Source organism: Corella eumyota, chromosome 6 (assembly GCF_963082875.1).
Source record: "Corella eumyota chromosome 6, kaCorEumy4.1, whole genome shotgun sequence".
In the NCBI taxonomy this organism is placed as follows: Eukaryota; Metazoa; Chordata; class Ascidiacea; order Phlebobranchia; family Corellidae; genus Corella; species Corella eumyota.
In genome coordinates, this window is record NC_137495.1 from 8,449,581 (window position 1) to 8,459,580 (window position 10,000).

General features: G+C 52.1%; 1 pseudogene; it reads right to left on the reverse strand.

The window, feature by feature from the left end:
• Positions 1–5,253: 5,253 nt before the first annotated feature.
• On the reverse strand, positions 5,254–6,831 carry LOC145758220 (small subunit ribosomal RNA; annotated as a pseudogene).
• Positions 6,832–10,000: the final 3,169 nt, after the last annotated feature.

The window sequence follows — 10,000 nt, forward strand, 5'->3', positions numbered from 1 at the left end:
ATGTCGTGCGTCTTTGTCCGGGCGATTTTCGAAAGTCGCCGGACTTGTGTTTTTTACGCGCGCGCCGGTGGGCTGGTCTCGTGACAAAGGTAGCAAACATGTCGAATTTCGACAATTTTCCAAAACTTGCGTTTCTGTGCGGGAAATTGTTCATCGGGCGTCGGCCGATGTCGTGCGTCTTTGTCCGGGCGATTTTCGAAAGTCGCCGGACTTGTGTTTTTTACGCGCGCGCCGGTGGGCTGGTCTCGCGACAAAGGTAGCAAACTTGTCGAATTTCGACAATTTTCCAAAACTTGCGTTTCTTTGCGGGAAATTGTTCATCGGGCGTCGGCCGATGTCGTGCGTCTTTGTCCGGGCGATTTTCGAAAGTCGCCGGACTATTGTTTTTTACGCGCGCGCCGGTGGGCTGGTCTCGCGACAAAGGTAGCAAACATGTCGAATTTCGACAATTTTCCAAAACGTGCGTTTTTGTGCGGGAAATTGTTCATCGGGCGTCGGCCGATGTCGTGCGTCTTTGTCCGGGCGATTTTCGAAGGTCGCCGGACTTGTGTTTTTTACGCGCGCGCCGGTGGGCTGGTCTCGTGACAAAAGTAGCAAACATGTCGAATTTCGACAATTTTCCAAAACTTGCGTTTCTGTGCGGGAAATTGTTCATCGGGCGTCGGCCGATGTCGTGCGTCTTTGTCCGGGCGATTTTCGAAAATCGCCGGACTTGTGTTTTTTACGCGCGCGCCGGTGGGCTGGTCTCGCGACAAAGGTAGCAAACATGTCGAATTTCGACAATTTTCTAAAACGTGCGTTTCTGTGCGGGAAATTGTTCATCGGGCGTCGGCCGATGTCGTGCGTCTTTGTCCGGGCGATTTTCGAAAGTCGCCGGACTTGTGTTTTTTACGCGCGCGCCGGTGGGCTGGTCTCGTGACAAAGGTAGCAAACATGTCGAATTTCGACAATTTTCCAAAACGTGCGTTTTTGTGCGGGAAATTGTTCATCGGGCGTCGGCCGATGTCGTGCGTCTTTGTCCGAGCGATTTTCGAAAGTCGCCGGACTTGTGTTTTTTACGCGCGCGCCGGTGGGCTGGTCTCGTGACAAAGGTAGCAAACATGTCGAATTTCGACAATTTTCCAAAACTTGCGTTTCTGTGCGGGAAATTGTTCATCGGGCGTCGGCCGATGTCGTGCGTCTTTGTCCGGGCGATTTTCGAAAGTCGCCGGACTTGTGTTTTTTACGCGCGCGCCGGTGGGCTGGTCTCGCGACAAAGGTAGCAAAGATGTCGAATTTCGACAATTTTCTAAAACGTGCGTTTCTGTGCGGGAAATTGTTCATCGGGCGTCGGCCGATGTCGTGCGTCTTTGTCCGGGCGATTTTCGAAAGTCGCCGGACTTGTGTTTTTTACGCGCGCACCGGTGGGCTGGTCTCGTGACAAAGGTAGCAAACATGTCGAATTTCGACAATTTTCCAAAACTTGCGTTTCTGTGCGGGAAATTGTTCATCGGGCGTCGGCCGATGTCGTGCGTCTTTGTCCGGGCGATTTTCAAAAGTCGCCGGACTTGTGTTTTTTACGCGCGCGCCGGTGGGCTGGTCTCGCGACAAAGGTAGCAAACATGTCGAATTTCGACAATTTTCCAAAACTTGCGTTTCTTTGCGGGAAATTGTTTATCGGGCGTCGGCCGATGTCGTGCGTCTTTGTCCGGGCGATTTTCGAAAGTCGCCGGACTAGTGTTTTTTACGCGCGCGCCGGTGGGCTGGTCTCGCGACAAAGGTAGCAAACATGTCGAATTTCGACAATTTTCCAAAACGTGCGTTTTTGTGCGGGAAATTGTTCATCGGGCGTCGGCCGATGTCGTGCGTCTTTGTCCGGGCGATTTTCGAAAGTCGCCGGACTTGTGTTTTTTATGCGCGCGCCGGTGGGCTGGTCTCGCGACAAAGGTAGCAAACTTGTCGAATTTCGACAATTTTCCAAAACTTGCGTTTCTTTGCGGGAAATTGTTCATCGGGCGTCGGCCGATGTCGTGCGTCTTTGTCCGGGCGATTTTCGAAAGTCGCCGGACTAGTGTTTTTTACGCGCGCGCCGCTGGGCTGGTCTCGCGACAAAGGTAGCAAACATGTCGAATTTCGACAATTTTCCAAAACTTGCGTTTCTGTGCGGGAAATTGTTCATCGGGCGTCGGCCGATGTCGTGCGTCTTTGTCCGGGCGATTTTCGAAAGTCGCCGGACTTGTGTTTTTTACGCGCGCGCCGGTGGGCTGGTCTCGCGACAAAGGTAGCAAACATGTCGAATTTCGACAATTTTCTAAAACGTGCGTTTCTGTGCGGGAAATTGTTCATCGGGCGTCGGCCGATGTCGTGCGTCTTTGTCCGGGCGATTTTCGAAAGTCGCCGGACTTGTGTTTTTTACGCGCGCGCCGGTGGGCTGGTCTCGCGACAAAGGTAGCAAACTTGTCGAATTTCGACAATTTTCCAAAACTTGCGTTTCTTTGCGGGAAATTGTTTATCGGGCGTCGGCCGATGTCGTGCGTCTTTGTCCGGGCGATTTTCGAAAGTCGCCGGACTAGTGTTTTTTACGCGCGCGCCGGTGGGCTGGTCTCGCGACAAAGGTAGCAAACATGTCGAATTTCGACAATTTTCCAAAACGTGCGTTTTTGTGCGGGAAATTGTTCATCGGGCGTCGGCCGATGTCGTGCGTCTTTATCCGGGCGATTTTCGAAAGTCGCCGGACTTGTGTTTTTTACGCGCGCGCCGGTGGGCTGGTCTCGCGACAAAGGTAGCAAACTTGTCGAATTTCGACAATTTTCCAAAACTTGCGTTTCTTTGCGGGAAATTGTTCATCGGGCGTCGGCCGATGTCGTGCGTCTTTGTCCGGGCGATTTTCGAAAGTCGCCGGACTAGTGTTTTTTACGCGCGCGCCGCTGGGCTGGTCTCGCGACAAAGGTAGCAAACATGTCGAATTTCGACAATTTTCCAAAACGTGCGTTTTTGTGCGGGAAATTGTTCATCGGGCGTCGGCCGATGTCGTGCGTCTTTGTCCGGGCGATTTTCGAAAGTCGCCGGACTTGTGTTTTTTACGCGCGCGCCGGTGGGCTGGTCTCGTGACAAAGGTAGCAAACATGTCGAATTTCGACAATTTTCCAAAACTTGCGTTTCTGTGCGGGAAATTGTTCATCGGGCGTCGGCCGATGTCGTGCGTCTTTGTCCGGGCGATTTTCGAAAGTCGCCGGACTTGTGTTTTTTACGCGCGCGCCGGTGGGCTGGTCTCGCGACAAAGGTAGCAAACATGTCGAATTTCGACAATTTTCTAAAACGTGCGTTTCTGTGCGGGAAATTGTTCATCGGGCGTCGGCCGATGTCGTGCGTCTTTGTCCGGGCGATTTTCGAAAGTCGCCGGACTTGTGTTTTTTACGCGCGCGCCGGTGGGCTGGTCTCGCGACAAAGGTAGCAAACATGTCGAATTTTGACAATTTTCCAAAACGTGCGTTTTTGTGCGGGAAATTGTTCATCGGGCGTCGGCCGATGTCGTGCGTCTTTGTCCGGGCGATTTTCGAAAGTCGCCGGACTTGTGTTTTTTACGCGCGCGCCGGGGGGCTGGTCTCGTGACAAAGGTAGCAAACATGTCGAATTTCGACAATTTTCCAAAACTTGCGTTTCTGTGCGGGAAATTGTTCATCGGGCGTCGGCCGATGTCGTGCGTCTTTGTCCGGGCGAATGTCGAAAGTCGCCGGACTTGTGTTTTTTACGCGCGCGCCGGTGGGCTGGTCTCGCGACAAAGGTAGCAAACATGCCGAATTTCGACAATTTTCTAAAACGTGCGTTTCTGTGCGGGAAATTGTTCATCGGGCGTCGGCCGATGTCGTGCGTCTTTGTCCGGGCGATTTTCGAAAGTCGCCGGACTTGTGTTTTTTACGCGCGCGCCGGTGGGCTGGTCTCGCGACAAAGGTAGCAAACATGTCGAATTTCGACAATTTTCCAAAACTTGCGTTTCTGTGCGGGAAATTGTTCATCGGGCGTCGGCCGATGTCGTGCGTCTTTGTCCGGGCGATTTTCGAAAGTCGCCGGACTTGTGTTTTTTACGTGCGCGCCGGTGGGCTGGTCTCGCGACAAAGGTAGCAAACATGTCGAATTTCGACAATTTTCCAAAACGTGCGTTTCTGTGCGGGAAATTGTTCATCGGGCGTCGGCCGATGTCGTGCGTCTTTGTCCGGGCGATTTTCGAAAGTCGCCGGACTTGTGTTATTCAAGCTCGAACGGTACTCGACAATTCTTCGAATGGCCTCCGACCTGAGGTCAGAGTCGCAGTAAAACAAACGAAGTACCCCAGAAAAAAGTTGAAAAAAAAGCAACTCCGACCTGAAGTCGAAGTCGCCGTAAAAAATACCAAGTACTTTGAAAAAAAAGTGGAAAAAAAAAGCAACTCCGACCAGAGGTCGAAGTCGCCGTGTGCCCGCCCGTTCGCGGACAAATCGATAGATCTTACGGCTTACTCTCAACAAATCGCAGTGAGAATACTGCTCTAGTGATTACGACACCGCGATCTTCATCTAGGTCGTTTGCAAATGATTAGCACCCCGCCACTGGAGCAGAAAGCTTTTCCCGTTTCTGGGCGACGCTTGCCGCGCCCGAGTTAGACAAGTATGCGGCAATGCCAGTGGCCCGGTGGCCGCCTAACTTTGCCTCTCGACGGCAAGACACAACTTTATCGTCGCTTCCTAGGCGGGATTCTGACTTAGAGGCGTTCAGTCATAATCCCCCAGATGGTAGCTTCGCAACCATTGGCTTATCAGCCAAGCACATGAAACAAATGTCTGAATCTGCGGTTCCTCTCGTACTGAGCAGAATTACTATCGCAACAACCCTTTATCAGTAGGGTAAAACTAACCTGTCTCACGACGGTCTAAACCTAGCTCACGTTCCCTATTAGTGGGTGAACAATCCAACGCTTGGTGAATTCTGCTTCACAATGATAGGAAGAGCCGACATCGAAGGATCAAAAAGCAACGTCGCTATGAACGCTTGGCTGCCACAAGCCAGTTATCCCTGTGGTAACTTTTCTGACTCCTCTTGCTTGAAACCCACAAGTTCAAAAGGATCGATAGGCCACGCTTTCGCGGTCTGTATTCATCGACAAGCCCGCGCACCGCATGAAGCCTTCGGGCACTCGACGCCGACAAAACAAGTTCCTGATCGCGGGGCGGCGGACGCGCCGAGGCACGACGCCGTCCCGGTGTTTGCTCTTTCGCTCTTCGATTTTTTTTCTCTTGCTAATGATCCTTCCGCAGGTTCACCTACGGAAACCTTGTTACGACTTTTACTTCCTCTAATTAATCAAGTTAGATCGTCTTCTAGGGCCAAGACCCAACCGTCGCCAGTCGAGTCCGGGCCCAATCGGATGACCTCACTAAACCATTCAATCGGTAGTAGCGACGGGCGGTGTGTACAAAGGGCAGGGACGTAATCAACGCGAGCTAATGACTCGCGCTTACTGGGAATTCTTCGTTCAAGCGAAATAATTTCAATTCTCTATCCCTAGCACGACCGGGGTTCATCGGGTTACCCAGACCTTTCGGCCAAGGCGAACACACGTTAATCCGCTCAGTGTAGCGCGCGTGGGTGAGATCCGGGTGAGATCTCCCGTGTTGAGTCAAATTAAGCCGCAGGCTCCACTCCTGGTGGTGCCCTTCCGTCAATTCCTCTAAGTTTCAGCTTTGCAACCATACTTCCCCCGGAACCCAAACACTTGGTTTCCCGCAAGCTGCCGGAGAGGTCGTCAAAATAACGCCCCCCGATCGCTAGTTGGCATCGTTTATAGTCAGAACTAGGACGGTATCTGATCGTCTTCGAACCTCTGACTTTCGCTCTTGATTAAAGAAAACATTCTTGGCAAATGCTTTCGCAGTCGTTCGTCTTGCGCCGATCCAAGAATTTCACCTCTAACGGCACATTACGAATGCCCCCGTCCGTCCCTCTTAATCATTACCTCGCGCTCCGAAAACCAACAAAAAAGAACCGAGGTCCTATTTCATTATTCCATGCAACACTATCCAGGCAAAGCGCCTGCTTTGAACACTCTAATTTTTTCAAGGTAAACGTCCCGGCCGCCGCCGACACTCAGTCAAGAGCACCGACGGAAAACGGTAGGTAAAGCCAGAACGGACAGTGCACGCCTTGCGACGGACCGAACGCCTGCGCCCAAAATCCAACTACGAGCTTTTTAACCGCAACAACTTAAATATACACTTTTGGAGCTGGAATTACCGCGGCTGCTGGCACCAGACTTGCTCTCTAATGGATACTCGTTAAAATTTTTACAGTGTACTCATTCCAATTACAGGGCCTCGTTAGAGTCCTGTATCGTTATTTTTCGTCACTACCTCCCCGCGTCGGGAATGGGTAATTTGCGCGCCTGCTGCCTTCCTTGGATGTGGTAGCCGTTTCTCAAGCTCCATCTCCGGATTCGAACTCTGATTCCCCGTTACCCGTAAGAACCTCCTTAGGCAGATACCGTACCGACGAAAGTTGTTAGGGCAGACACTTGAATGATCCGTCGCCGGTGCAAGACCGTGCGATCAGCAAAGTTATCCCGAGTCGCCAACAAGACGAGCCGAAGCCGAAACCCGGCAGGTTTTTGATATGATAAAGGCGCGCCTCCCGCAAGGTCGGCGCTTTTTGCATGTATTAGCTCTAGAATTACCACAGTTATCCAAGTAAAATTTACGATCAAATGAATCACGACTGATTTAATGAGCCATTCGCAGTTTTACCGTACGCAAGTTCGTACTGAGACATGCATGGCTTAATCTTTGAGACAAGCATATGACTACCGGCAGGATCAACCAGGTAACTATCGGCCGACAAAATACGCGAACGGAGCCTTTCGCTTTCCCCGTCGCGGTATCGCACTGTATTACTCATTCACTATTTTTGCTTAGCTCCTCAAACCCGGCGTAAGCCGCGATCTGGACGCCGTCGACACCGGCCAGACGCCCTTTCGGGCGAAGCCGCGCGCGGGCTGCGTTTGCATACAACACCAGGAACGCCCAACAAAAGCGAACCGAGAAAACCATCACTTGCGTGCGCACCGGCCACCGCAACTACGGCCCGAGGCCGTGGTCGCGCGCCGAAACAGAAACTCCTCTTTGCTACTTAATTTTTTCCGTCTAACGTTCAGAGCCTCGCTGCTAGCTACGACGCCTTCGCGGGTCAGCATCAAGTCTGCCCAAAAGCCCACATCGACTGCACGACACCACATCGTTTTGTCACCAAATACCTTCAACCGACAACCGCATCGCCAATTTGCTCATTTCGCCACAACGACGTCTTCCCTCATAATATACAGGGAAGCTGGTCTCGCGACAAAGGTAGCAAACATGTCGAATTTCGACAATTTTCCAAAACGTGCGTTTCTGTGCGGGAAATTGTTCATCGGGCGTCGGCCGATGTCGTGCGTCTTTGCCCGGGCGATTTTCGAAATTCGCCGGACTTGTGTTTTTCACGCGCGCGCCGGTGGGCTGGTCTCGCGACAAAGGTAGCAAACATGTCGAATTTCGACAATTTTCCAAAACGTGCGTTTCTGTGCGGGAAATTGTTCATCGGGCGTCGGCCGATGTCGTGCGTCTTTGTCCGGGCGATTTTCGAAAGTCGCCGGACTTGTGTTTTTTACTCGCGCGCCGGTGGGCTGGTCTCGCGACAAAGGTAGCAAACATGTCGAATTTCGACAATTTTCCAAAACGTGCGTTTCTGTGCGGGAAATTGTTCACCGGGCGTCGGCCGATGTCGTGCGTCTTTGTCCGGGCGATTTTCGAAAGTCGCCGGACTTGTGTTTTTTACGCGCGCGCCGGTGGGCTGGTCTCGTGACAAAGGTAGCAAACATGTCGAATTTCGACAATTTTCCAAAACTTGCGTTTCTGTGCGGGAAATTGTTCATCGGGCGTCGGCCGATGTCGTGCGTCTTTGTCCGGGCGATTTTCGAAGGTCGCCGGACTTGTGTTTTTTACGCGCGCGCCGGTGGGCTGGTCTCGTGACAAAAGTAGCAAACATGTCGAATTTCGACAATTTTCCAAAACTTGCGTTTCTGTGCGGGAAATTGTTCATCGGGCGTCGGCCGATGTCGTGCGTCTTTGTCCGGGCGATTTTCGAAAATCGCCGGACTTGTGTTTTTTACGCGCGCGCCGGTGGGCTGGTCTCGCGACAAAGGTAGCAAACATGTCGAATTTCGACAATTTTCTAAAACGTGCGTTTCTGTGCGGGAAATTGTTCATCGGGCGTCGGCCGATGTCGTGCGTCTTTGTCCGGGCGATTTTCGAAAGTCGCCGGACTTGTGTTTTTTACGCGCGCGCCGGTGGGCTGGTCTCGTGACAAAGGTAGCAAACATGTCGAATTTCGACAATTTTCCAAAACGTGCGTTTTTGTGCGGGAAATTGTTCATCGGGCGTCGGCCGATGTCGTGCGTCTTTGTCCGAGCGATTTTCGAAAGTCGCCGGACTTGTGTTTTTTACGCGCGCGCCGGTGGGCTGGTCTCGTGACAAAGGTAGCAAACATGTCGAATTTCGACAATTTTCCAAAACTTGCGTTTCTGTGCGGGAAATTGTTCATCGGGCGTCGGCCGATGTCGTGCGTCTTTGTCCGGGCGATTTTCGAAAGTCGCCGGACTTGTGTTTTTTACGCGCGCGCCGGTGGGCTGGTCTCGCGACAAAGGTAGCAAAGATGTCGAATTTCGACAATTTTCTAAAACGTGCGTTTCTGTGCGGGAAATTGTTCATCGGGCGTCGGCCGATGTCGTGCGTCTTTGTCCGGGCGATTTTCGAAAGTCGCCGGACTTGTGTTTTTTACGCGCGCACCGGTGGGCTGGTCTCGTGACAAAGGTAGCAAACATGTCGAATTTCGACAATTTTCCAAAACTTGCGTTTCTGTGCGGGAAATTGTTCATCGGGCGTCGGCCGATGTCGTGCGTCTTTGTCCGGGCGATTTTCAAAAGTCGCCGGACTTGTGTTTTTTACGCGCGCGCCGGTGGGCTGGTCTCGCGACAAAGGTAGCAAACATGTCGAATTTCGACAATTTTCTAAAACGTGCATTTCTGTGCGGGAAATTGTTCATCGGGCGTCGGCCGATGTCGTGCGTCTTTGTCCGGGCGATTTTCGAAAGTCGCCGGACTTGTGTTTTTTACGCGCGCGCCGGTGGGCTGGTCTCGCGACAAAGGTAGCAAACATGTCGAATTTCGACAATTTTCCAAAACTTGCGTTTCTGTGCGGGAAATTGTTCATCGGGCGTCGGCCGATGTCGTGCGTCTTTGTCCGGGCGATTTTCGAAAGTCGCCGGACTTGTGTTTTTTACGCGCGCGCCGGTGGGCTGGTCTCGCGGCAAAGGTAGCAAACATGTCGAATTTCGACAATTTTCCAAAACGTGCGTTTCTGTGCGGGAAATTGTTCATCGGGCGTCGGCCGATGTCGTGCGTCTTTGTCCGGGCGATTTTCGAAAGTCGCCGGACTTGTGTTATTCAAGCTCGAACGGTACTCGACAATTCTTCGAATGGCCTCCGAGCTGAGGTCAGATTCGCAGTAAAACAAACGAAGTACCCCAGAAAAAAGTTGAAAAAAAAAAAATACCAAGTAAAAAATACCAAGTACTTTGAAAAAAAAGTGGAAAAAAAAAGCAACTCCGACCAGAGGTCGAAGTCGCCGTGCGCCCGCCCGTTCGCGGACAAATCGATAGATCTTGCGGCTTACTCTCAACAAATCGCAGTGAGAATACTGCTCTAGTGATTACGACACCGCGATCTTCATCTAGGTCGTTTGCAAATGATTAGCACCCCGCCACTCGAGCAGAAAGCTTTACCCATTTCGGGGCGACGCTTGCCGCGCCCGAGTCAGACAAGTATGCGGCAATGCCAGTGGCCCGGTGGCCGCCTAACTTTGCCTCTCGACGGCAAGACACAACTTTATCGTCGCTTCCTAGGCGGGATTCTGACTTAGAGGCGTTCAGTCATAATCCCCCAGATGGTAGCTTCGCACCA